Below are 27,133 nucleotides of genomic sequence, written 5' to 3'. Positions count from 1 at the left end.
AGTGGACCTTGCCCTGAAGATTTGAACCATATTGTTATGCAGCCTGTCTCACCTATAAAGAGTCACTCATGTTCTGCACCTTATATATGACAGAGATTATACCGACTGAAACCAGTACTGTGTACTAATAGGGTCAGGGATCTTGAGAATGCTCTGTCCCACTGCAAATCATCAATCGACCTAAGTGAAAAAATCACAGTTTCAAAATACGTGGGAGAAAATTGGAATAAAAGAGCGACGTTTGTGAAGCTATCATCACCCATTTCATTGGAGCTAAAACTGCCTTCTCGTCTATCTTACAATGTGAAGTGCTGACGCAGATTAATTTTAATACTGTGTCAATTCAATTCAAAAACTTTATTCGATCATTTTTAAAAACAATCATAAAAGCACAAGAATACACATCAATACACATTAAAAAATACAGTGATAATAAAAACTGGCACATGGGGAGGAGATGGGTGGGCATACGCAGCATATTACGGAAAGCACTAGACCCAATTTAGCTACTGAATTCCATACTTTTCCTTGCCGAAATACATTTAAGAATAAATGTCGCTATAAAAAAGCACACCCCTGGATCCTCAAGAACAAATAAAAACTTCATAGCGGCTTCAACAGTTCTCACGGAATGCTCTTTAAAAAGGGGTTTAAGGTATACAGTACGGAGATGCAGATATAGTGGGCAAATAAGCAAAAAGTGTACAGTGCTCTGCTTGAAGATCCCATTACAGGGACAGGGCGTAGTCGTAGACTTTTTTATCTTGGGAAAAGCCACCAGCTTATGAACCATACCTAGACGCAATCTAGTAAGCACATACTGGTGGGAATGCCAGGTAACAATTTTAAGATATTTACTAAAGCCATATGTTAGAATGTTATTAAAATAGAATTGGTGAGTAACAAAATGGCTACTGGCTTCACTACGCTCTTTAGTCTTGGCTCCCAAATAGATACGTTTGAGTTCCTGCTTCGAGAGCTCAGTGGCACATTCAGGGTCATGGGAAACATCATTACAGAACACATCTCTATATGAGGTAATAACATAGTTGAGCCATGGGATCTTATCACGTTTCTCTAAAAGAAGGCAGTCATTGATAATTCTTTTGGTAAAGCCAGTTTCCTCCTTGGCCCAGATAGATCTCCAGGACATTAAGGGCCTTAATCCTATCAAATCAGTCAGAAAAGCGAGCCCCACTTCATGATGAACTAGCTCATTGGATGCTGAAGTTGGTAGACAGAGAAGCCTTTTTAGAAAGTTGTTTTCCGCCACTTGTAGTTCTCCATGGCCACAATGACCCCAGACCCCCGAACCGTAAAGTGCCATTGGTACGCATCTATGTCGGTAAATATAGAGCATATCATAGATACGACAACTACCTAGTTTTTGGGCAAATTTAGATACTCCATGTGCACCCTTACCCATTTTGGCCTTAGTGTTCGATATCTCCTGTGCCCATGCCCCATTACTGCTAAAGGTAATTCCTAGGTAGGAGAACTTATCTACAACCTCAATTTTTTGATCGGTAAGATAAAACGGCCTTAGCTTCCTCACCTTCTTGCCACATGCCATAATGAAAGTCTTTGAACTGTTAATTTTGAGTTTCCTCCCCTTTATAAAATCACAGAACCTATTCATTAATTTCTGCAAACCCACCGGTGTCCGGGACAGTAAAACTGTATCATCTGCATAAAGCAGAACGGGGGTCGCCTGGCCCTCAACAACTGGAGCATCGGCCTTAACTGTTTTTAGGTCAGAGTCCATAGCGTTTATAAAAAGGGAGAAAAGGAGGGGGGCAAGGACACATCCTTGTCTAATACCAGATTTAACTTTAATGTTGCTAGTACATTCCCCTGCCTGTCCGAATCGTATCTGGGCAGACAGTTTACTGTACAATCTGGCTAAGAAATAAATAATAGGCGCGGGCCCCCATGTCAAATAAAGTGGACCATAGCAAGGCATGTTCCACCAGATCAAACGCACTAGATAGATGAGCGAAACAAAGGAACAGTGACCCCTGCTTAACAGCAGTGTATTTACCAATTAATAAATCCAAGTTGATACACTGTTCGATAGTGCCAAGTCCCTTGCGGAACCCATATTGTGAATCCGCAAGGATACCATTGGCCTCTGCCCACTCCTCTAACCCCAACAGGAGGACCCTACTCATGATTTTCTGGGATGAGTCAAGGAGGGAGATGGGGCGGTAGTTTTTGGCCTCGCCCCGATCGCCCTTCTTGTAAATAGGTATAATTATAGACTCTCCCCACGTGGATGGGGTGTTTTCCACAACTGCTGCATTAAAGACCTGTGTCAAAAGGGGGCTCCATAACACCAGATCTGATTTGTAAAGGTCAACCGGTACCCCGTCGGGTCCGGGGGCCTTCCCTCCCTTGCTTTTCCGAATAGCGTCGTCTACCTCCAATGTTGTAATATTAAGTGCGATTTTATACTCCGGGTCTGAGCCCCTAAGACATCCAGTTTCATTCCCGCCAGGGTTAAAGATACCAGAAAAATGCTGGACCCAACTCTCCTCGCTGGCCTGAGCAGACAGTACAGGGAATTCCTCTTTTTGGAGAAAAGGGCTATTTACAATACTCCAAAATAGCTTGCTATCCTGAAGATCTACCGCTTTGGACAAGTGGTCCCAAGCTTCCACCTTTAATTCTTGCTTCCTACAATTTAGATTAAATTTATAGGCTGCCCTGAGTGTTTTGACTGCTTCCTTATCCCTAGGGCGGCTCGAGAGGGCTTTCTTTAATTCCTGTAGGGATTCAGTGCATACCCCATTGAACCAACCCAAATGCTTATTCGTGTTTCTGGCCCTGGTATTCGTTAGGACCCTAAGAATTATACAATGTAGTTTCTCAAAGTCTGCTAGTATACCGATTGCGTTGGCATTGGTATCTAGACAGCTCTGCAACACCTCAATACTAGCAGCCACAATTTTAGTCTGCAGCTGTTCAGAGTTATCTCCGCACCATTTAATCCTGGTGCCATTCGGTCTACAGGGTATTATGTCTACCACTGCCCTATGAGCAAAATCAACCTTCCTCCCCCAGACTAACGTGGTCATAGAAATACCATTATGGTCACTTAAACCCAGCTCAACAACCTCCGGGATAGAACAGAGGGGACCGATGTGGGTCGACACCAACAAATGATCAATAGTGCTGCCTGAATTACTCCCCACAAAGGTCGGGACCGTGTTACCCTCCTGGTCACGTCCCGGCTGGAGAATTGTTACATCTAATTTCAGCATAAGGGAGTTAAGAGACTCTCCGTAAGGGTTATGTATAAAATGAGCTTGATCCCTTCCAGCATCCCCATCAAAGCCACAAACACTCGTAAAGGAGAAGGGGCATGTTACAAGGTTGAAATCCCCTCCCCAAATGATATCAAAGGGAACTGGAATGGCCCTGCAAATTTGGTCGACTACAGACTCCAGCTCATTAACAAATGTAGGACACGAGGAGTCAAACAAATTATTATAAAAATTAATTAGAAGAATGTTATGGCCCCCACTATGCTGTAGCCAGAGTACATGTGAGTGGAAACCGACAGTCTTATGGAATTTGACCCGGACAGGAAAGTTCACGGCCAGAAAGACCACCAGACCTCCCTTAGCCCTGCCCATGGCGGAGTTCTGCGCCGGGCAGTTATAGGACACAAATCCATCAAAGGAGATCTCTTCAGTGGACCATGTCTCCTGGAGACAAAGTAAATCGTAATTAGAGACATACTCCCTCCAGCCCAGTGACTCTTCCTTGTTCCGCCAGCCGGAAATATTCCAGCTCAATAGTTTATACCCTTGGACATTCTGAATAACCTTTGCTCCCTCAAGAAAGTCATCTTCCACTCCTTTTAGAGGTGAGTCCGGGTTAGAACAGTAGGTAGACAATACAGCTTGGTGCCCATGATTGGAAAACTCAGAGACAGTACTGTCCAAGTGAATGTTTGCTTTTGAAAAGGCAGTGACCATAGGCAGGGGTACAACAGGGTCTTGCTCTGGAAAGTCTGTACTAATAGAAAATTGTTTTTTGGACGAGTCCAGGATATCTACCCCTGAGGGTGTGGGGGTAACAGAGGGTAGTCAGTCCACAGCATCCAGGCAGCTAAAGCGATTATAGTCGCAAAAGGGTGCCCGGGATTGCATAGGGGCAGGTCTCATATCAAATCTTCTATTTCTTCCCCCACGCTCTACCCTTGTCCATTCATCCACTCCTCTTCATTGTGCTATATAGTTGGGGGGGAAGAAAAAAGTAAGGGGCAATGTCTGGATGGTGGAATCAAAAGACCTATTGAACCTGGCACAGATATGGGAGAAAGTCCTGGGATCTCTAAAATGGACTATTATACAGTCTCCTTCAATGGTCTTACGTGTCTTCCCCACCCAGGGCACCCTCCTTACCGCGATAATTTCATTACAGAGGTGGACAGGCAAAGGTCTATTCCAATTCAGCCATTTGACAACCTTGGATTTTAGGGAGCTATAGATTTCCCCTTCCCCCTCTTCTAAAGCAGGGGCACCAGCAATAATCTTAGTATATTGATTAGCTTCAGGTGGAAAATCTGGGATTCGGGATCTAATATTTCTATTTCCTTTATCTATTGTCGTTGGGGCTGCATTGGGTACGTCAGCATTCCCCCGGGTATTACTACGACTGGGCAGAAGGGCTGGAATCTGTTTGGAGGTTATGGGTTGGATAGTCCTACATGCTGGTTAATCCCCGGACCCGGGTGCACGGGAGGTATACTATTAAGATTAGACATTCTCCCATCCCCTAGGAGTAAACTCCCCCCGGCCTGGCATACAGATGTTGGTACAAAAGCTGCAACAGACTTACTAATCGCACTAAGGTCAGCTGATTGAGCAGAAATAGTTTTCTCAATGGCTGCCAACCTTAGATCGATTTGTTCCATTTTGGCTTGCAAGGGTGATATAATAGATCTAAGAAGTACTGCAACCCTTTTTAAGGTAGGGACGTTGACGGGCAGGGAACAAGGATAAGGGGCAGGGGGAGGCATAAATAAGGCACCCGCCCCATGTACAGACTCAGGGGGTCCCCCTATAGGTGAAACTATTTCGGGACCATTATTTTGTCTCTTAGCTATTTTCGCCTTATTCCCTTCTTTTTTATTATATGCCTGTTTCCTTTTAGGGATGGCTCCGTCCTTTACCCCATGGGACGGCGGACTGTTGTCTGTAATTGCAGGCTCGAATTGTATGGGCACAGGATTACCAAGAACTAAATTGATTTCAGGTAGAATTTCATTAATTAAAACATCTAAGTCCTGGGAGTCATTTGTCTCCACACCGGGTGGAATATTAAGTTCACTTGTACGGGGTTCAGATGTGTTGGCTTGGCCAGACCGTTCGGGAGTTTTAGCTAAGGCCATTGCTCCAAGGGAAGATCTCTTATTAGCCGGCATTTCCAGAGACATTTGCTTTTCCAAAACGGAGATTTCTGTATTAATTATGGAATTGGCTCCAGTTAAAAATTTCTCCATTCCTCCCACAATGGAGCCCCCAACAGATGATACTTTGCTTCTTAATTCCCAGCCAGACATAATTCACAGTCAAAGGTATATAATTATACACTGTCAGGAGAAAAATAAAAGCCAAGAGGGGTGGCCCGGCCCGGCCCAGATCGGTCAGAACGGTCAAAACGGTCGCGCCCTTGTCCCAGGCTTCTCCCGGGACGCTCCCGCGCAGCGGAAGTACTGGCGTGTAGAAAAAGGATGGGTGGGGGCGGGGCTTGCAGGGAGAGCGGCCCAGGTGTTCTCAATCGGGCTATCAGGGACTCCTGGGAGATGGAGTCCCTGAACACACTACTCGCAGCCCTGCAGCACCGACCACGCACCCCACAGCAGAGTTTATTTCCCAATCCTTTCTCTTCTGGCGCAGGCTCAACCCGGGACCACGATGCGGGACCCGCGGAGCGGGTCCGGCGAGAAGTTGGGCAAAACAGCAGCAACCCAAGCGCCCACGAACAGGTAAGCAGTGATAAAGTCCCAGGGAGGGAATGCAGGCGATGCTATTTAGGTCCGTAGGTGGGGGGCGGGGCTTGCAGGGAGAGCGGCCCAGGTGTTCTCAATCGGGCTATCAGGGACTCCTGAGAGATGGAGTCCCTGAACACACTACTCGCAGCCCTGCAGCGCCGACCACGCACCCCACAGCAGAGTTAATTTCCCAATCCTTTCTCCTCTGGCGCAGGCTCAACCCGGGACCACGATGTGTCTTCTTAAGTTTAAAAACATAAAGATACACATTCTTATAGCTTTTTAAATGTTATTTGAATCCTTATTATTTTATGCATATCATATAGATTTTAGTAGTGCAATGGGTTGTACAATGGTGCCATTTCTATGAATCTTGTCTCTGAAGTAAATATTGACCCATTGATTGCCAGGATGCTTGCACACCGATGTGCCTGAGCTGTTTTTCAAAATATAAGATTTAGGTTATGTAAATATTTGTAATTATTTTGCCTTTTTGTACACACATGGAAACAAGATGTATTTTTTGGCACATACGAGGTATCTATTGGTCCACCCCTACATAAATATCTTATTAAAGCCTGTAGATAGAATGATAAATGTGGCTGTATGTTATTTTGTTTAACCACATTTGCCCAGTGTTTTGTTGCATTTCACAAATGGACAAACATAAGTCCTGGAAGGCTAATGAAGGAAATTTTGCCCTGAATGTCTGCAGTTCATCAATATCAACTATGTGCAGGGTGTCATAGGAAACGTAGCATGCACAATCAGTTACTTAATAACAGTGCAGCTCACTAAATTGTGGTATAATTACTCTTTATAGTGCACTATGTATTTGATTACAGCTATCAAACTCAGGGTTACACGGAAAGAATAACACTATACATTTTCTAAATCTGTATGCTCTATGGAATCTATTGTTTCAGGTCATACCTTGCTTGCCTTGACTGGCTAGCCGGTAAAAATGATGTGTTAGATTTTTAATATTTATTTTCCAAAACATGGTAATTCCTTCCAGTCTCTCTCATACAGATACATACCCTCAACAAGGCTTTCTCCAAGCTCTCTTTCTCTGGATCTTCTGAGGATTGTGGTTTCAGACACATGAGTTTCTTAGGGGTCCTGGGTGCCCACTGGCGATAAACTCAGTACAGTGCAGTTTTTAAATTTGGTGCAGCTGTCCTCTATTTGCAGGTATGACCTTTAGGCTTTGTGTAAACATACCACAACCACATACTTTTAACGTTTAAACATCATAAGGTTTCTACTACAGGGTGCCAAATCTGCCTCACACTGATTGGCTGGCTGATTTGACTGACATCCTTTTTTGTCTAGGCCGGATGATCAGGGTGGTTCCAGACATATATACATTTTCTCTGTAATCAAACTGCCCATAGGTATTAAACTAGGTGGAGAACATTTGGGGACTTTGAAAAGCAACTAAGCATCAAATGCCAGTTATTGTGAGAGTGCACTGAGGCCTGCCAATCAGATCACAGTGCCAGTGTTCTGACCCCTTACAAAATGTATGTTGAATTGCCTGCCCCCAATTGGCATAGGCTGACTTATTTAAAAGTCTGTGATACATGGGTGCCCAGGGCATGTAAGTCAGTGTCCACCAAGGGCTGCAGAACTGATTGTGCCACCCTGCGTGTGACAAAGTACAAGATGGCTTCCAGCCCGCCCCTACAGTCTGAAAGAGCAGTTTAAAACGGCTATTTTGACTTTTCCATTTATACCAATGGCAAAGCCCCACTTCCCTTAATAATATATGTACGTCTCCCCTAAGGAAGGCCTATGCATCCCTAAGACATAGAGCTATTAGGTAGGACACATACTTTTCAGATGTCCTAATAGCAAAGCGTTCAAATTGTCATTTTAGTTGTGGAAAAGTTAGTAGCCCATTGGCTTATACAGAGTTACCGGCTGACTCCTCAGTCCGAATAACGTCTGAATGGGACTACTGAAATGGGTTCTTTGAGGTATATAATTAATCATGGGATTAAACCTGATTTAATGTCCAAGTCAAATTTAATGTCACTTTTAAGGAAAGGCAACTTTTAGAAAGTTGCCACTCTGTTTCCCAGTTTGTCCAGTGGCTTTGCACAGTTGCTTGCCACCAGACAGTCTTCTGCCCTCCTGGAGAGTAGTGTGAATTACTCCAAGACTATGGAATAACAGAAGCCTGCTTCTGGGAGAGGTGTTACCTCACCCTCACAGGAAGCCACTCAGGATGTTGGCCTAAAGAGTGAGCTTCAAAGGGGATGCCGCATTTGGTGAGCAAATGGCGATCATATTCCTGAAGGAATGCCCTTTGTTCATTTTGACAGGGAACAGAAAGGGTAGATCAGTGCCCAAACTGGTTTTCCTGTGGGCGCGTTTCGAGGGTGCACTACCAAATTCATAATATCCGAGGAAGGGGTCAGACATTTTGGGAATATACAGAATAGTGCACCCTGTGATTGCTAGATCAAACAAATGTCCTAAAGTCATCACAGGACAGAAGGGATCTTGGTAGCCCATTGTCTAGGAACCGCATCACCCCCAGGTCACTTTCTGGGCCTAAATATGGCCCCCTTATTTTCAGATCACAATGGAACTGGAGAAAGGACCGAAGAAGGACTGCTCTGTTGACCCTTGGCCCTAGAAAGAGAGGTTGCACTGGTTGCTGGACTGCACCTACCGCACCTTGGGCTAGCAAAGAGAGGACTGTGCCATGGCTCTTGGCTCTTGCAAAAGTCACTTCTGAGATCAAAGAAATGACTCCAAGGATCAGTCTGCTGACCCACTTGAACCAGCACCATGGCCATCAAAGCTAAAGTAGTCCACATATGTAGCCATATTCATCAAATCACCGCTGACCACCACTGGGCAACCCAAGAGACTGAATCTCAAAAGACAAAAGTTGCACCCGAATCTGCTTGATCTGGGAGTGTTATCTGTGTCCAGATTGGTAGTTCAAGGGACACCAGCCGTCACCAAAAAAATATCGCTGGACTTGCTGGGTATGAAGATCGGTGGCCCAGTCGCAGCTGGCCATCTACTGACTCAAGGAGGACTTCGAGGGCCACTGACCCCTGTGGCCAAGGTCACCCCGCATTACCCGTGGACCGAAGAATAACATCAAGGACACCCCCATCAGCCACACTGCACACAGAGCATCTTTTCAGCATCCTACATCCCCATACTCAATTGAAGTCTATCTCGGTCTTAATGTAAAGTGTGGGACTGGACTTGGGACTGCTTTGGTGACCAGGTAACTGAAATGAAATTAAATGAAATTAGATTTGTAAAGCGCATGACTGCCCGCAAGTGTCCCAGCGCTATAGAACAAAAAATACCAAGACAGTGCCAGCGGCTAGGGGTCTAGGGGGAACAGGAAGGTTTTGAGGAGCTTTTGGAACTTCGGGTGGCTAGGTTCCATCCGAATTCTGAGTGGGAGAGCATTCCACAAAGTCGCTGAGTTCACTGAAAATCGGCGACCCCCAGTCCGCACCCGCCTAACTCTCTGAACAGTTGCCAGGTTGGCATGGTTGGAGTGGAGCGGTCTGGTGGCCTTGTATGGGCGAACAAAATGCTCTAAGATAGGGGGGCCCTTCCCCTGTAGGGACTTATGAGCAATGCAAAGGGCCTTAAATTTGACCCTTTCACAAATTGGTAGCCAGTGAAGGGCTTTGAGTGCTGGATTAGCTGACAATCTGCGTGAGGTGCCAGTCAGTAGTCTCGCTGCCGAGTTCTGGACTCGTTGAAGAATGTTAATTGTAGATTCCGGTGCTGCTAGGAGGAGAGCGTTGCCATAATCCAGTCTAGATAAAATTAGACCCTGGATCAGTAGCCTCCTAGAGATTTCTGGCAGTAGGGGGAGTATTTTTCGGGCAGAACGGAGTAACCCTATGCAAATGCCAGCTGTCTTTTTTGCCTGGGTCTTAAATGTTAAGTCCTGCTCCAGCCATACTCCCAGACATTTTAATTCATTCTTTGGGGTCGGTGCAGGTCCCAGACAGGCAGGCCAGATGGACTTTGGCAGAGATGTTATATGATGGCCTAACAACATGAGCTCTGTTTTAGTCCCATTCAATTTGAGACGTGAGACATTCATCCACGAGTGGATTTCTGAGAGGCAGGTATGAAGGTTTTTTTCGCAGTGTTTTTCTTGGGAGAGCGCGACGACCAATTGGGTGTCATCGGCGTACGTGACTATTTTAATCCCAAAAGGACTCACCACATCTTTGAGGGGGGCCATATACACGTTAAATAAGGTAGGGCTCAGTGATGAGCCCTGTGGGACCCCACACTTGAGAGGGGTTGTCTTGATCATGCTGATCCCTCCCACACATGGAATGTCCGATTCTCCAAGAAAGATGTGAGCCACTGCCACACTTTAGTTGGACATCTTGGTGTTGCCCCCACCCCCTTTCTCTTTATCTTCTGAACCCTATAGTGGATTTTGCTAATGTTGGTGTCTAAAAAATGTATTAAAATAGAATATTTTGGGGGAGGAGCCAAGATGGCGACCGGGACGGACGTGTGAGCTACAGGCTCCGCGAACCGTCCGATCCTGCACCGGAATCCTGCCACACATCCTGATTATCCCGTGCCTAATTACGGGCACGAGAACGCTGACGCCACCGGTGCTCTTTTGAGACCTCCGCCGTTCGCCTACGCGGCGAACTCACGCTGTTTCCCGGCCTCTGAAGCTGTCCCGGGACCTGGAGCCGACCGCAGATTTGAAATGGCCGGGCGCCGTCAGCCGATCACGCTCCCGAGACTCTAACTGGGACGATAGTATTCCTGACTGCGGAGGCGAGACACGTCGCCCTTTCGAACTGGTAAGGCTCTTGGCCAGATCGCCCTGCTCGCGCGATCCATGGGAATCCGACCCACACTACCTTCTCCCCGGTGAGCCTGGGGACTGCACGGAGTCCATCTTGGGGTGCCTGCCCTGACTCAACTCGTCGACGTCGCTGGCTATATGGACAGCGCTCGTTCCGCCTTGGCCCTGACCTGTGTGCTGCCTGTTTGTCGGGGACTCTCGCTTTCCTATCTCCCGCCTGTGTGTTCGCCCCCCTGTTGCTACCGTGGGCCTGCTGCGGAGGTGACCAAGACGTCCCCTCCCGTGTGGAGGGAAGATGGCGGACTCCTCGTCCTCAACGGGAAGGATCCTGCCTATGCCTAATCAGGTGTTCAACGGGGGGTGAGCCCATCCTGCATGAGTCAGCCAGCGATGGGACGGGAACCGACCCGCAGTGATGTCCTGACTGCCTTGCTGGACGCCCAGGAGACATGGCGGAGGCAAACCTACATTTTGGAACAGCGGATGGTGGGAGCTGCGGAAGGTCTGACACAACTGCGATTGCTTGTCCCCCTGTTGCCGGTGATTAACCCTGTTCAGGAGACAGTGTCACACTGCGAGGCTGTGAAGAGTCGATCGGACCTTGGAGATACAGTTGCTTGTTTCACTTCTGGCGAGGCTACTGTTGCGAAGCCGCCCCTCGATTCTTTGCCTGCTACTGTTGCCACCGGCTTAACACTGTTGCACCTCCCAGAGACCCTCCGGGCGATGGCTTCCCTCCCTGCCCACATTGTGACTTTTCCTCCGCGACGGCAGTGTGTGACACATCTAACAAAGGGGGGGCACCCCATCATTTGTATACTGCTAGTGATGTCGACTGGGGGTACTTGTACCCTCCTCCTCTTCGCCTTCTCTGCTGGAGGAGGCCATTTTGTTCCTTTGTCAGGCCGGTGAGGAGTGTATGGCGGCGGACATGTGTGGAGATATTTCGGCGCTCTGGCCAGGGCTGAGGATACTAATACGCTGGCTTGCTTACTGACTGGTGACGACTTGGCCTGTCATGGTATTTGCTGTGCATTGCACGCCGGGGAAGGGATGTTTTCTTTCTTTCACGACCGCAGTACTAAAATCCTCTTGCTAGTCTTCGTGGTTAAGATCTTGGTCCTGGGCGACACGGGGGTCTGGAGGTGGGCTACTTGTTTATACCTGTTGTGAGGTCTTTTAATTTTGAAGCTCCGTTTGGGATATTAACCATTGCCTTGCTTGCTAGCCTAGAGAGCTTGATAATTGTTGGCTCCTCCCCACCTTTTTCATTTTTGGGGGGTCATAGACTAGTTTGCACACTTGTCTTCCTCCCTATATGTCAAATGTGACGCTTTTTCTTTTATGCCTTTCTTCCGATCTTGGACTTTACTTTCTCTTCCTTTCTCTCCCCTTTTCTCTTTTCTTGCTACATTTCGGGTTTATGGGGTGACAGACACTCTGCTGGGGGGGGGGGGGCAGGCCATAGCCTCTGCATGTGTGTAGGGTGGGGGGGTATGTTTTAGTTTCGTTACTTTCTATGGTGCCTATTTATGATCTCTTTATAATTTTCTCTTTCCTTTGTTCTGGGTCTGTAATGGGGGATTGTAAGGAGTGGGTGGCGCTGTGGGTGGTATGCATATGCGGACTGCTGCTCCTGTTGTTTAGAACTGTGCCGCCAAACTGTTGGGTGTTATCACTACTGCCATGCTTATTGCTGCCTGCATGTACTGTAAGCGGACTGTATGGACTCAGTTCTCCTTGACTTAATTTTTACCGATTTATGTTTAAAAAAATTTTTAAATTAACCTTCACTGCTCCTTCTCCTTGGCGGCATGATTCAATTTTGTGTAACTGTTATTACTTGTTGCTATACTGCCTGATACCGCTGGGGGGTCTAAATTGTTTGCTCTCGTGCTCAACTGTTTCGTGGACGGCCTGACGGTTGTAGGCCCGTATTTGTCCTCCTTTTTCATGCACAATAAAGGTTTTCAAAAATTTAAAAAAAAAAAAAAAAAAAGAATATTTTTTTTATAAATTGGTTTGAGATTACTTTTGTGTTGAGAGACTTTCTTATTTTGTTAGTTGGTGTTTCTAAATGATTTACACTAGTTTCTTTGTTTAAGCCTTGCTCCGTGAAGCCACAGCCACCCAGGGTTGAGCTAAAGATAATAAAATCGATCATGACTGGACCCAAGATAGTTTTTTCCATTATCAAGTGATGCATGGTCAATACAAAGTAAAAAACAGAATACACCACAGATTTATTGTTGGCTCTGGGTACTGTGCACTTTTGAACAAACTAAAAACACCATTCATGCCTGAGATACACAGTTCTATGTCCAAGCAAGGTCAGATATTGGATGTTTCCTTTGGCTGAGAGGCTGTATTATTAATTCACATAGGAAAAATTGTCAGTTACATCTGGTTCATTTTCGGGTACAGAAATGCATGTCTATGCTCCATCAAAGAGCCAAGAGTTCTTTCCTAATCTAAGCATAAAGCCAAATAGCAACTCACTCCTTGGTGGAGCACAGAAATGTGTCTCTTCGCCTCAACAAGGAGTCAGAGGCTGTATGAATTTTAACTATACTAAGAAAACAATTCATGCAGAATCTGGTTCCTGGCTGGGGCACATATGTGTGTGTCTATGCCCAAGAAAGGAGCCATACAGTCATAGATTTTTCTCTTGGTCTAAGTAAAATATACCAAAAACATCTGACTACTTGCTGAGAAACAGAATTGTGTGCACCAGCAAAGAGCCAGACAACGTTTGCATTTTTTCTTCACAAACTGTGCCCCAGAAAGGAGCCAGACACTGTTACTAGGATTGATTTTAACACGGGCAGAAACTGACTTCATAAAATCACTGGGGTTCCACCTTGCCCCCTTCCAGTATATGGAGAAGTATCTATTGAATTAGATTCCACAGCCACAGTAGAACCTGCCCGGCCTTTTCACACCCTCAAAACACCTTGCCCTCTGCCTTTCAACTCTCATGACCCAGGCTCAGATTTGCCACCTGTTCCGAATAACCATGCAGGCACAGGACTACTGGGTTCATTTCCACAGGATATCCTCAATTGCTTGAACTTTACTGCTCAGAACAGGTGGTAAATCACAGCCAAAACCTCCACAGAATTGAGGATGATCTGTGGAAAGGAACCCAGTACATTTGTTCCCTGGTCCGGGGTCTTAAACTTGGAATGCCTGCATTTTGAGGGAGGTACAAAAGGGGCTCCGTCCATCACCACCCACTTTTGTACTGCATTTTGAGGGAGGACATGCCAGCTAGAACAGTAATTCCATTGCTAGTATCTCCACCTCCAAACTCTGGGCAACTCTGGCTCTTTACCATCTCCAAGACCACAGACAGAGCAAGCAAGCTGCTTAAAGGGCCGAGCATCCATTTAGATAAATGTTTTGACTATTTGATCTATTTTTCTGAGATTTCTTGTATTGATGCTAACGTTAATTTGCTTTCTTATTCTAGATGATGATTGTCAGGCTAAGATTTAAAGTGCACTTGACTGGATGACAGTTTAACTCTGTACATGAAATGACAATCCATAAAAGGTCGTTTTGGACTATCAAGGACAATGAACTGTCAAAAACAGAAAACCCAAGCGGGTTTATATTTATCATTCAAAGACGCAGACTTTTTAAGATAAACTTGTAATGTGTTCAAGTGGTAAGAAAACAATTATTGGCAAAGCCAATAGATGTTGCTTTTTGTTTTTACAAATGCCAGCCTATAGTCTTTGCAGTTGCTTTTTGAAGATGCTCTTCAGCATAGTCAAAAGAAGGAGAAATGATGATGTATACACAGGCATGAGTCATTATGCATGCCCCAAGAAGCTGCAATGGCTAAATAGTGATGACATAATTGCACGTGTGCCACTAACGGTCAGGGGCCCACGTGGGCGGGACAGTTGAAAAAAAAAAGCAAAGTAGGATGGGAAGGTGTGGGGAAGCAATAACGAGTTTGGGGGGGACAGCGCTACACAAAGAGTGCTGGAGAACCAGCACATAGGACCGAGTAAGAGACATCAAGAAAACACATGCACCCTTATACAGTGCTAAAAGCAAAAGGTAGTTTCCTAAATGGGAGCAATGGAAGGATGTATACAAGACATCCCATCAAAAGTATGTTGTAAAACACACTGCGCTTCAGAGGAGGGCCGAAAACAAAAAGATAAAGGAAAATCATCCAGTAAGAAGGAAGCGAATGATGGACAAGAAAGTCACGCGATGACAAGCAAGGGGCTAACCAAAAGCCCATTGTTAGATATTATCCTAATAGGAATTTCCACATTGAAAAGCTGCAACTGACTGTAGGTAAGATCTAAAATTGATGTAAAACGACCTGTCTAAAACATAACTGTGCTATTGAGTACGTGAAAATGAATTGATTTTACTCCAACTAAATTTAACAGAAATCCACCATCCTTTGCTGATTAAATAATGTTATATATAGGAGATAGAAATGTTAAGATGCTTCTCAAAACACCGAAGCGTGAAATATTGTGAGCAGAATTATCTAAAGTAACACGTTTGATAAACAATAACGATACAGCTTCCTCAGGTCATAAAAATTAATAAACAGAACCAAATGTCCTTTTCATAAAAGTGCTGCGCTAATAAAGGCAATGCCTCATAACCGTTAATGTGAATTTTGAAATACATTTTGACCACTGAATATATATAAATCCTGTATAGTCGCATTAAAAGTTACCTGCTTTCTGCCACTTTGCTTTCTCACAAGAACATGGGCACTGCCAAGTGCTGGCACTGTACGAATGCTTCAAATTCGATCAGAAGCTAACGCCAAAAGTACATATGAAACACATCTCTTTGTGTATGAACTTGCCTGTGTAATCTTAACTTTAATGGCATTTCTTGAAATAACATCAAAGCACAAATCACACGAAGGGCAACTGTCCCGCCCATTCTTAAAGTCCCTTTCCTCACTTTCAGATATTGCTCGCGGGAGTGATGCTCAGGGATTTCTGTAGAGATGTCTTTGGTCCCCCGGGGGACTTCTCTCCATTGTCGGTGCTCATTGCTCGGAAATCTCCTGTCCTTCGACCTTGAAGAAAATTGACCTGCATTTTCAGTGTCCTTTCACTTACCTTTCTCATAGTGACATGATGACAGGGGTGAGCCGCATGAGGCACGAATCAATACCTGCTGTGATTCACATATCCCTTTCCTTAACTTTCTTCCCTTGAAGTATTCTGAAGCGTCAAAAACACTGTAAACGCTATACAAATACCTCAAAAAATAAATATTTCACATCCATTTTTACCTTAAAAAGAGGTTTGCAGGATGTTTTGAGTACAATAAAAAGAAAGTATACTAAGCATGTCCTATTTCTGTTGCTAGTTGTTGCGCTTATTTGGGAACAGCATAACATGGCTATTTATGACACTATCAAACTGCTCAAATTAGTTTGTAAGAGGTGTAGACACGACAGTAAGCACTGCAGATAATCCCCTTAGGGGTCTTCACAGTGGAGAGGAATTCAGGACGTTTAAGATAATTATAAGATAAAATGGCATCAATACAGTAACAATTTCAATTTCACAGCAAGACTCAAAAAGCTGTAAATGCTAAATTATAATGAAGCAATATCGCAGTTTGTAAGGGAAATTCCTACCAATTTGTAATTTGGAATACAACGCATCAATGGTTTGCAACCACAACTGCTGTCCAAATGATTGAACAGTTACCAACACTCAAAGGTCCAGATTCTCAGTTGGGGTGAGGTCTGGGGAAGGGATCCCTTTTGGACCCCATTCCCTTTGAGAATTGTGTTGGCAGCCTCGGGGGGAGCAGACAGTGGCCATGGGAAACACTGTGTGCTCCCTCACATTTTCACAAATGGAACACTTTTTTTTTTTTAAAGCAGCGCTGGTTTGCCTAGAGAACATGGGCTACATTATAAACTAAACTTTCTCCATTTGGAAATACATATAGAGGGAAGATGGCGTGCCGTCATTTGCTTGCCATCACCCATGTCTTTGCAGCCAATCACAGGAATTTGCAAATTAGGACCAGCTTAATTAATATTCACTAGGCGAGTCTTTCTGCGCCTCCTCTAAACAGTGAGTTTGTGGGGTAATATATTGGTACATAAGTGATTTCGCAGAATCAGAGTTAGTTCACAAAAAGTCGTTGTGCCATGTGCAACCACGTTTTGCAAAATAGACTCTTATTACATCTGATCCTTAGAGCTGTGAAAGTGAGCTTTTACTGCAGTCTCAACAGTTGTTGGTAAAACAAACTGAAGAGACAAGGACATATGTAGCATCAATGCAAGTGCAAAGTGGCTTTTTATGGGTTTTGGGTATAAACTCCATTTTAGGGAAGCTGCACAAGAGTTAGGCAATGGAAGCGCCGTAGAGGATGTTCTAGAGAAGCATGGGTAGCCCCCGCTACTGGAGGAGCTCTCTTCTAGGCTGGAAAAGCAAGGTGCATGGAATTTTGTGATGGGTGGTACCAGAGGACAGAGTTACAAAACTAAGCCAGGGTTTAGGGTAAAAGCCTAGACTTCTGTGCACCCAGAGCAGCGATCTCTGGCAGATCTATGAGCTGAGGGGAGGATAATCTTCCTAGCTGTCAACAGACCAGTCTAGTGCCTGCATTTTTGTTGTCCAAGCAAAGCAACATTCGTTTTGCCTCTATAAACTCTAAGCAAAGATGCTAAAATTGTTGCATGTAAGGTCAGTGTCAGGCTCCTTACTGATGGAATTCTCAGCATAACTGCCTTACCCTAACCTCAGTGCTGTTTTTAGCCATACAGGGAACTTAAATCAACATGAACAAGACAAGTTGGGTCGGTGTACAAGCAAACCTAATACTGATAGCTAAAGATAGATCCATTCCTATCTCCATTCTGCCATTTGGGAGCAACCTTTGTAGAATGAAAGTTTGAGTCTGTCTTGCCAGGATTTGAAATCATGATCTGGGGTCGGACGAAGGGGGTGGCCATTTTGAATGGGCCTACCACTTCTACTCTTGTGCAATGCCTGCGTGTGTGATTTCATGATCGGTGAGAGGCACACCAGTTCTTCAGATCGGCAGCTGTTTCAGTTTCTGTTCTAGCGCAACAGCACACTGCTCCTACTCTCCTGCAACAGTGTTTTTACAGTTTGCCTGCAAGCTTGGTGACAGGCACAACACTTCATACAGATACAGTATTTTCACAGCAATTTAACTCAGTGTAAGCTACATTTATAGTTGTCGGTTGCACTTTCAGTGACAAACACACCATTTCTTTAAAGCTACAACACGTACTTTATTGTTCCTTTTACGTTATTATTCTCTATTATTTTAGGCTTTTTTCTTCTTCTCTCCAGCAGTTCTGACCAACTAAGAAAAATCATTTGGTATAGACCTTTGGTTCAGTTACTATTCACCTTCGTATTATTAGCATATTGTTTTGTTTTAATGGCTACTTCTCAGCAAGCAATGGTCACTCAACCACCACCTTTCTTGGGTATACCAGGTAAACCTACTATAAAATGGATACATTGGTTTAGGTTATTTAAGAACAACCTTGTTGCTATTCATGCTGCCAGTTACAATCCTGCAAGCAAAATTGCTATGTTGTTTGGTAGTCTTGGTCTTGCTGCACAGCAAATCTTTGATAGTTTACCACCATTCCAACACCATCTGATGGGTTATCCATGGAATATATATCTGGAGGCCATTGCCAGAGTACGAAAGCAATTTTCGGATGAACCAACCATAATGCTTGAATGCCTTGCCTTTTTCAAATGCAAACAGCAGTCAGAAGAGAATATGGACGGGTACATATCTGCTCTCAGGGTTTTAGCATCCACTTACGAATTTGGCACTGATTCAGATATCTACATCCGAGAAGAATTTGTGTTTAGCTGCGCTTCAAGAAAGGTGCAGGAAAGACTTTTAAGCTGTAGAACCCCCCCCCCCTTAATAGAAGTCCTTGATCTTGTAAAATATATTGAAAGATTGTTTATTTCCTCAAAAAGTTTGCATATTGAATCTCCTTTGGTTAATCACCTAGTGAGGATTCTGCTGACACTGTATGTGCCATCAATACCAAAGCGAAGACATTTAAGAATATGAGCAAAAAAATGTTTGGATCATGTTATACATGTGGTTCTAAGTGTCATCTTGGTAATGCTCAAAACTGTCCTGCAATTGGACAGAAGTGTATTCTTTGCAAGAAAATGAATCATTTTCAGAATGTATGCAAGAATGGCAGACATCCTACAAAGATCGGTAGTGTGGATGTAGATCTTGTCACTTGTTCTGAATCACATGATAATGTTATACTGACCCTTGAGTGTTCTGGGTTTCACCTGTCAAAGACAGAAGGCGTGAATTTCAAATTGATGATATAACATTAACAGTTTTGACTGGCTCAGGTTCACCCATTACCATTCTGCGAGACACTACTTTTCATGAGCAAGGGGTGTTGGACAGGTTTTACTCCCCACAGATATTAATCACCCAAAGGATTTAGGAGAAAATACATTGGAATGTTGAGTTATTTCACAGCAAATGTAACATGGCTTGGCAGGAAAACATGTACTAAAGTCTACGTTGCCATCAAGGGCAGAAATATTATTGGGTTGCAAGACCTAGCAAGAATGGGTATCCTCCTAGTTCCGGGCTCCGCTAATCCAGTGATTTTGGGTGAGGTTCTAATTTCTTTGGTTGATGACCCTAGTGAGTCTATTGACAGTATTTTATCTGACTTTAAGTCTTTGTTTGATAAACATGTTGGCAAGATTTCAGGGTTTGAGCATAAAATCAGTTTGCTTTCCAATGCACAGCCTATTTCACATAAAGTTTGTCAGGTACCATTGAGAGCCAGAGAAAATTTTAAATGCACTCTTGATGAATTATTGTCTCAGGGTATCATACAATCTATTGATTCATCACAGTGAGTGCCAAGCATTGTCGTAGTGCACAAAAAAATGGCAAGACCAGGCTATGTGCTGAATTGCGGGCACTCAACAAAAATATAATCGCGGATTGCCACCCATAACCAAAAATCCATGATCTGCTAGCGAGTCTTAGTGGAGCGATCTGATTTTCCATCATCGACTTGAAGTTTGCGTTCCATCAGGCTGCATTATCTTGTGAATCTCAGGAACTGACAACCTTTGTCACTCCTTATGGAGCATACTAATACCTCAGACTGCCAGCGTCTCCCAAAGGTTGATGGACAGCTTATTAAAGAACACTGCTGGCGTGCAGATGTACAAAGATGATATATTAATTTTCGCTGATGATTTGGAGCAAAATAACATAATCTTGAGGAAGGGTTTAACAATTATTTTACAGAGATGTATGACAGTGATATTGGAAAAGTGTACGTTTGCTACCAATGAATTATAGTATTTGGGGCTTTTTGTGTCACAGGATGGCATAAAACAAAAGGGATCTCTAATCAAAGTCCTCTCTGATGCTAAAACACAAGGAGACAAGGATGCACTTCACTCATTCCTTGGTATAGCAGAATATTATGCACGATTTATATCTGGTTATGCTCAGTCTGGGTAGCCTCTCAAGATTTTGCTTAGAAAGGGACAAATATTTGCCTAGTCTGACCATCTAACTATTGCTTTTGAAAATTTGAAGGGACTAATTATATCAGCACCTACACTTAGTACTTTTTGTGAAGGTCGGACTTCTACTATAACTGTGGATGCCAGTAAGTCTGTTTTAGGTGCCGTGCTCACTCAGAAAACAGGAACTGGTGATAAAACCATTGCATTTGCCTCCAGGTACCTTACACCTATGAATGCCAGCATAGTGCCATAGAACAAGAAGCCTTAGCATGTGTCTGGGCAGTTCATAAGTTCAGGACATACATTTGGGGCATGAGATTCGACCTGGTCACAGTCCACAAACCTTTAGTTCATATTTTCACCAATTGTGTACGTAGTACCATGTCTGCTAGGCTCACTAGATTGGTCCCTAAGTTACACGAATATAACTTTATCATCAGTTACATCCCAGGTGGGAAAAAGTTATGTGTTGATTGTTTGTCACATTTAGCTATGGATGATGTGTCTGATGATATGGAATGTATTGCTTCAATTGATACTTTCTAGGAGTGTAACACTGTGGTTAGTGAACAAGGCTTGATTAGCGTCTCTGACGAGGAAGTGGTGTTGTGTAAAGTAATGGGGTACCACTGTGAGTGGATGGCTGGAAGTGAGGTGTTTGGCAGGAGATTTGAAGACTTTTGCATAAATATCAGAAGAGATATCTGTGTAGAATGAGTTTGTTCTTAGGGGTGACCGTTTTGTTCCTTCCTTAAAGCTTTGCAATGCCATTACTCCCCAGGCCCATGAAGATAATTTAGGTAGCACCAACACAAGCATGAAGATTAAACAGCATTACTGGTGGCCCACCTTGGACAGTCAGGTCAAATCAATTGTAGAGAAATGCCCTGAATGTGTGTTATCAGACAAACATTGGAGAAGTATTAATACCCCTCTTTGCCCCTCTCCATTCCCTGAAAAAGCATGGGAGAAGTTAGGATTAGATTTCTGCGGACCATACTCCATTTTACCCAGCAACATGAGGTATGCCATTCTACTTGTAGATTACCACTCAATGTGGATGTACAATGCTTTCACAGAGTCTCCAGACACTCATGCATTTATTACATTTATAGAAAATGCCTTTCACATGGAAGGGGCACCCAAGTTTCTTGTTACAGACAATGCCACCCACTTTGTCTCTGAGCGCATGAAGACTTTCTGGTCTAGCAGTGACTTTAAACATCTTAAACTAGCTTTGAACTCTCCATCCTCCAATGGTCTACTTGAGCACACCAATAGAGTCATCAAAGGGGGCGTTCAGACAGTATTGGCTTCAGGTCTGGATGTTGCAAGATTTGTGGACCAGGAAGTATGGAGTTATACTACATCCCTGCATTGTACGACAGGTGTTACTCCTTTCTCTTTACTAAGAGGTAGGAATGCGCACATGTCTTCTTGCCCTTCGTGGTTATGTGCTAAGTCTCACAAAGGTAAAGAAACAGTACCTTCCAATATGAGGTGGATGCTAGGGTCGCTTTGAAGCAAGCAGAAATGAATTTGGGATTCGACAAAGGGCGCAGTTATCAAAGCGTGTATGTGAGAGATGGGGATTGCATAATCATCAGAAATCCAGTCAAAAATATGAATGGTGAGTCAAAGTTCTCTGTCCAAGTGCAGGTAGACAGAGTCACCAAGGGCGCTGTGTTCATTCAGGGCAAGGGTTGGTGAAAAAACACCAGGTGGTTAAGCTTTTTCCAGATAAAGTTAGCATCATGTGCAATAGGAGAGATCAGGTACACAATGTAGATTGGGCACAGTGGCTTCAATCGCCTTGTCAGTCTTCAATCGACAAAGATGTGGAGGGCGTTCAAGGGCACATAAGCAGCAATAAAGGTACTGTGTCTAAACATATGACCCCTGTCTCTGAGAAATCAGATACTAATGTGGTAGCTTCACGAGTTAGGAAAGTTCCCAAAAGATGTTATGATTTTGTACTTTCTTAACCTCCTTTCCAACATATTCTTGTTTAGGAGTTATTTTATTTCTGTTTTAAATGAAAGGGGAAAGATGTTGTAATGGATTGTATATTTTCAATTGTAAATTGTATTCACTATGAGCACGAGATGAACGCCCACGCTCGTCTCGTCATGTTGCGTTTTAATGTGCTTGTTATGTTTTGACCAGCCTTTCCACGCACACACTACCACTATGGTCATGGATACCGTTACAGCGACAGTCAGCTGTAGGGATCCAGGCCAGCAGGATGTCCTTGTTGTGGGCACCTTATTGTAGAATATATCTACTTCATTATTCTTCGGCCTGCCTCTGACTCATCATTTCAAATAGGCAGAAAATAGCACCTGCACTGCTTGTGGACCCTTTGCGGACCACTATTAGACATTTTGAAAGAGGGAGGCTTGTGACTAATATTTCCTTTTACATTTAGTACAAGGGGGCTTCTGAATATGCAGGAACATAACAAGAAGTTGATTGGAACAATGTGGGGTAGAAAGAAGCCACATTCCTCTTCTTTTGGGTAAGTGGAGACCTTAGGTGTTGATTGCAATGAGGAAGTGATAATTTCAGGGAGCAATGATTATTCCAATTTTGTGGGGCTTACAGGAGATGAAGCAGCTAGTTTGGGAATGACTGGCTGAGCACATAATTGAAGGATAGAAAAGGCCGAGGGAGGGGTGGGAGCAAAGCAGAACAGAATATACCCTGCCCTCTTTTGAATGAGGGTGTGTTCATCGTAGTCATAATTGAGGTAGGCTTTCTTGGTGTTACTGCAAGTGAGATGGGGCAGAATCAGATGTCGCATGTGTCCTTGGAGAAATATCTGGAAACTAACGGGCTGATTTGCAGAATCGTCCCGTTTGTGACAAGAAAGGTGCATTTTGAAATGTACAAAGCCCAAAATTGAGATTCGGTAACTTGTTACTGAATCGTAATTTGGGTTTTGCAATTCGGTGTTTGGAAGGGGAATGTCTAGAGCTCCATATAATTTATGTTTTACGGAGGATTACAGGTAAGTAAACATATAAATAAATACAACTAATTTCGTTGCGTGCACTGCATCGCAATTGGGGATGCAGTTCGCGCAACGAAATTCGTTTTATTTGTTTATGTGTTTATTTACCTGTAATCCTCCGTAATCCATAGATTACTACCCCCCACCCTGCCCCACATCACCGCCCGGCAGCTACTCCCACCACCAACCGCTACTGGTTGATGGCACTTCCTGCCCCTTGTCCTATGGTCGGTAATGCCGGCAATAGCATTTAAGAGACACTAGTTAAACTCTCAACGACTGTAGGGGGTTACGATTAAAACAATGTGCACCTTTAGACAAAGTTAGGAAAAATAACACTCACCTCCAGTCACAGAGTCAGCAGCCAGCGACTGACATTATAAATTACAGTGTGTCCGACAGGATCAAATGGCGATCGGCAAGTGGACAGAACGGTGTGAAGGGTCCATGACATCACACAGAGCAATGATTCTGTGGTTTGTGGCGTCACCGGATCTCTCGTTTCTTCCCATGTACAGCTACAACCACATTGTCAGCTTTACAGCCACAAAGGCTGTGAAACGCTGATTTTGTAGTTATATTTCTAACAACCCTATCTTGGTGCGAGTGCATTGCATATGCACTGCTGGCAAAGGTGCAGGCGAGATGCGTGATTCTGTCTGTGCAAGCTTCTTGTCCGGATAGAGGCTGCACAGGAAACGGTCTGAAGCTTTTATAAAGCCGAGTGCTGTTGCATCTTATTTTGGCAATGTCAGACTTCAACCTCGAAAGAAAACAGTTTGCAGTTCACTGGAAACCAATACACAACATGGAGAAAAAGATTATTGCTCGAACTTTGGAATTGTATTATTTTTGGAGCTGGAAAAAAGGGCTATTTTTTCGGCACTTCTGCCACTGAAGAGTTTGCGGTACGACTTTTTAGGTTTCGCTGGGGAACGGAGCCGTTAGGCTCCGCCTCCAGAGAAATCTCTTGATTGCAGTAGTGACTCTGGAACACGCCCCTCTGCTTCATTGGCTAGCTCCATAAATGGAGGCTAGCCATTGGAACAGAGAGGCGTCCGTCAATGTTACCAGACCAGACACGGGGGCGTTCCCGACATTCTTTGGCTTTTGGCTACGTCATGATACGTCAGCCAAAAGCCGGGAACGCCCCCGTATCTGGTCCGGCCGGGCCGTGCTTGCTGCTGTCCTGGGCATCGTGAGTGTTTTTCCCCGGCACGTTTCCCGCCTCCCTCCCGCCGTTCGTGTTCTCTCCCGCCCCCCTCACGCCCCCTGTGTCCTCTCCCGCCACCTCCCGCCGTCCGTGTCCTCTCCCACACCCTCCCGCCGTCCGTGTCCTCTCCCACCCCCCCCCCCAACCCCCCTGTCCTCGTAGGTGCTTGTCCGGTGCCCCGGCAGGCGAGAAGACAGGAACGGGCCCAAGACTGTCCCTGTGTGCTGAGCAGCTGGTCTGAGAGGCTTGGGAGCGAGGGCGGGCGTGTAGGGCCTCGATGGCACGCAAGGCTTGGGCTGTTGGACTGATAAAGGAGGCTGGAGGGTAGAGTCAGGCACTACTCCCGAGAATCCTCGTGCGACACGCCGGTAGAGGGGCTCGAGCCCGCCTGGTCAGTGCTGAGGTAAAGAGGAAGCCGTCCTACCTTCGTACAGGCGGGCAAAACGTTCTGGGTTTGGCTCAATGGAATTACTTGCCTCTAAAACTATCCAAGTGCGTGTGCAGTTGCTCATCTTGCCTTCCCGCCCCTCCTCCCCCTCCCCGTGTGTCCGTTCCGCCCCCCTCCCCGTGTGAAAGGGATTTGTTTAGTACGATCGTCACACAGATCAGTTGTGTGCACTGCAGCAAAGGGATGTCTCCCCCTGGATCGATCAAAATTTTGTCTTTAGCTATAACAGCATTCATTCATCCGCTGCCACAATCTAGCACCTTCTCTTAACTTTATGCTGTGCGCCACGATGGGAGCTACCACTGAACAACGGGGGGGAGGGGGTGAAAACAAACGCATCCGGTTACTCACAGTTCAAGTTTGTGTGCATGATATTAAAATATGGAGGTCCATACCCCTGCAGTGTGGGTGCCACCCCTCCCCCTTATCGCAGGACCAGCCGCGGCATAAATGGGGGCGTGAGTGTCGCGACACAAGATAGGATTATTTTGCGTGTGAATTCCCGCCCCGTTTGTGTATTACAGATGGTCCCATTAAAACCTCTTCACACCATGTGAAGCGTTTTTTCTTGTTCCGTGAATCCATTCAGCCCTTTATGCAAATGAGACAAAGGTAAAAAACATCTGCTGCTCAGGATTACACGGAGTACTGAAGTGGGACTCTGAGAACTTGCAATGAGATGGCTGCACGCGGCCACTACATCCTCGCAGCTGACTCAGTGCCGTGCCATCTTGAAATGCCACCATAGTGGTGAAATCACACTGGACACACAGGGTTTGGGAATATGGGTTCTATTTTATTGTCTCGTTTACCACCTTCTCCTTAAAGGCAGACACTCTGGGACGGCTCACTTTTCAGGACTCATTTTGAGTTTGTAGCATCTGCGCTCGTGTGATTTCTCGTGATCATTAAAGACCTGCAGAATTTTGCTGAAAGTTAGTGTATTGAATTGCAGCAATTATATAGCGCTTACTACATGTTTGTGGGGCACAGAAGCACTTGACTACTTTGTCAGCAAGCTACACTGTGTAAGGTGAAAGTGAGCTTGGCGACTGATCTTGCAAGTTTACTTTTCACGGTCTGCGTACTCCTTCGCCGGTCTGGACTGAAACAGCACGACTGACATGACTCTCGAGGCTGCAACTTATTAACTTTTATTCTTTTTGGTTTGTTTATTTGTACGAGCTAAGATTCACGGGCTTTGATCTGTGTTGCTTCCCCCAATCCCCCGTCTCTCTCGGCTTTTCTTCATTCTCCGTGTTGCTTCTCCTGCCCCTACTCCAGCTCGTCCTTTGCTTCCTATGTCACATCCCTCTTTTTTTAAACATATCCAGCCCTCACCGGCTCTTTCCTTGTTCCTATTATTTTATTTTAAAACACCCCCCTCGGCCCCCACCTCCGCGCGATTCCAGGGGTAGAACTAATCTGACTGGGCAGAGACTGGTGCAACTTCGTGATGGCGGAGGGCAGGGGATAGCAGTCTCACTCTCGACGTTTCACAACATCCTGTGAATCTGCGCAAATCACTTAATGCTGGAGCCTAGCGATCAGGTAAGGTTTCCTCATAGTAAGAATGTGTTTTTACCTATTTGTGCATTTTTTATGTAGCGGGAACTCCACTAGAAGGCATCGGAGCGCTTTTCACGAGCACCGGTTACATTTCGGAAGTGTTATTGTACACAAGCACGGGAAGATTGAGTGATCTGCCCAAGATCACAGGTGTAGAGCGGACGCCGGGACTTGAAATTACGCAGTCGGCAGTTCTGACGTAACAGAAGCCACATGAAAGCTCGGCTCCTGGTGGGTTCCAACAGCACCTCGAGCCGAGCCAAAGCCAGGCTTCGGGCTGCCCCAGCGCTCACAGGCAGCGCCTAGATTCCCGCCTCTGGGGCAGTGGTTCTGTGCCAGTTCCAGGTCTGTGCTCTCTGCCCCTGTGGTGAGCAAACACCCTCTCCCTGGGGTCTTTCGTTCGACCAGGGCCTGTCGGCGGTCTGTCGGTCCGTCCGTGGGCGCTTTGAGGTTTTAACCACAGTGGTAATATTTTACAAGTTGGCGGAAGCGATGTCCTTGGATGTT

At 45.1% G+C, this 27,133-nt stretch overlaps 1 protein-coding gene across 1 annotated transcript in view; it reads right to left on the bottom strand.

Moving 5' to 3' along the window:
• The window catches only part of MYO3B (myosin IIIB), a 1,488,954-nt gene that overhangs the window by 757,294 nt on the left and 704,527 nt on the right, over positions 1 to 27,133 (bottom strand). The gene's annotated exons all lie outside the window — the stretch shown is intronic.

This window comes from Lissotriton vulgaris, chromosome 2_1 (genome assembly GCF_964263255.1).
Source record: "Lissotriton vulgaris chromosome 2_1, aLisVul1.2, whole genome shotgun sequence".
NCBI lineage: Eukaryota > Metazoa > Chordata > Amphibia > Caudata > Salamandridae > Lissotriton > Lissotriton vulgaris.
The sequence above is the reverse complement of the archived record's forward strand: the minus strand, read 5'-3'. Positions and strand labels throughout refer to the sequence as shown.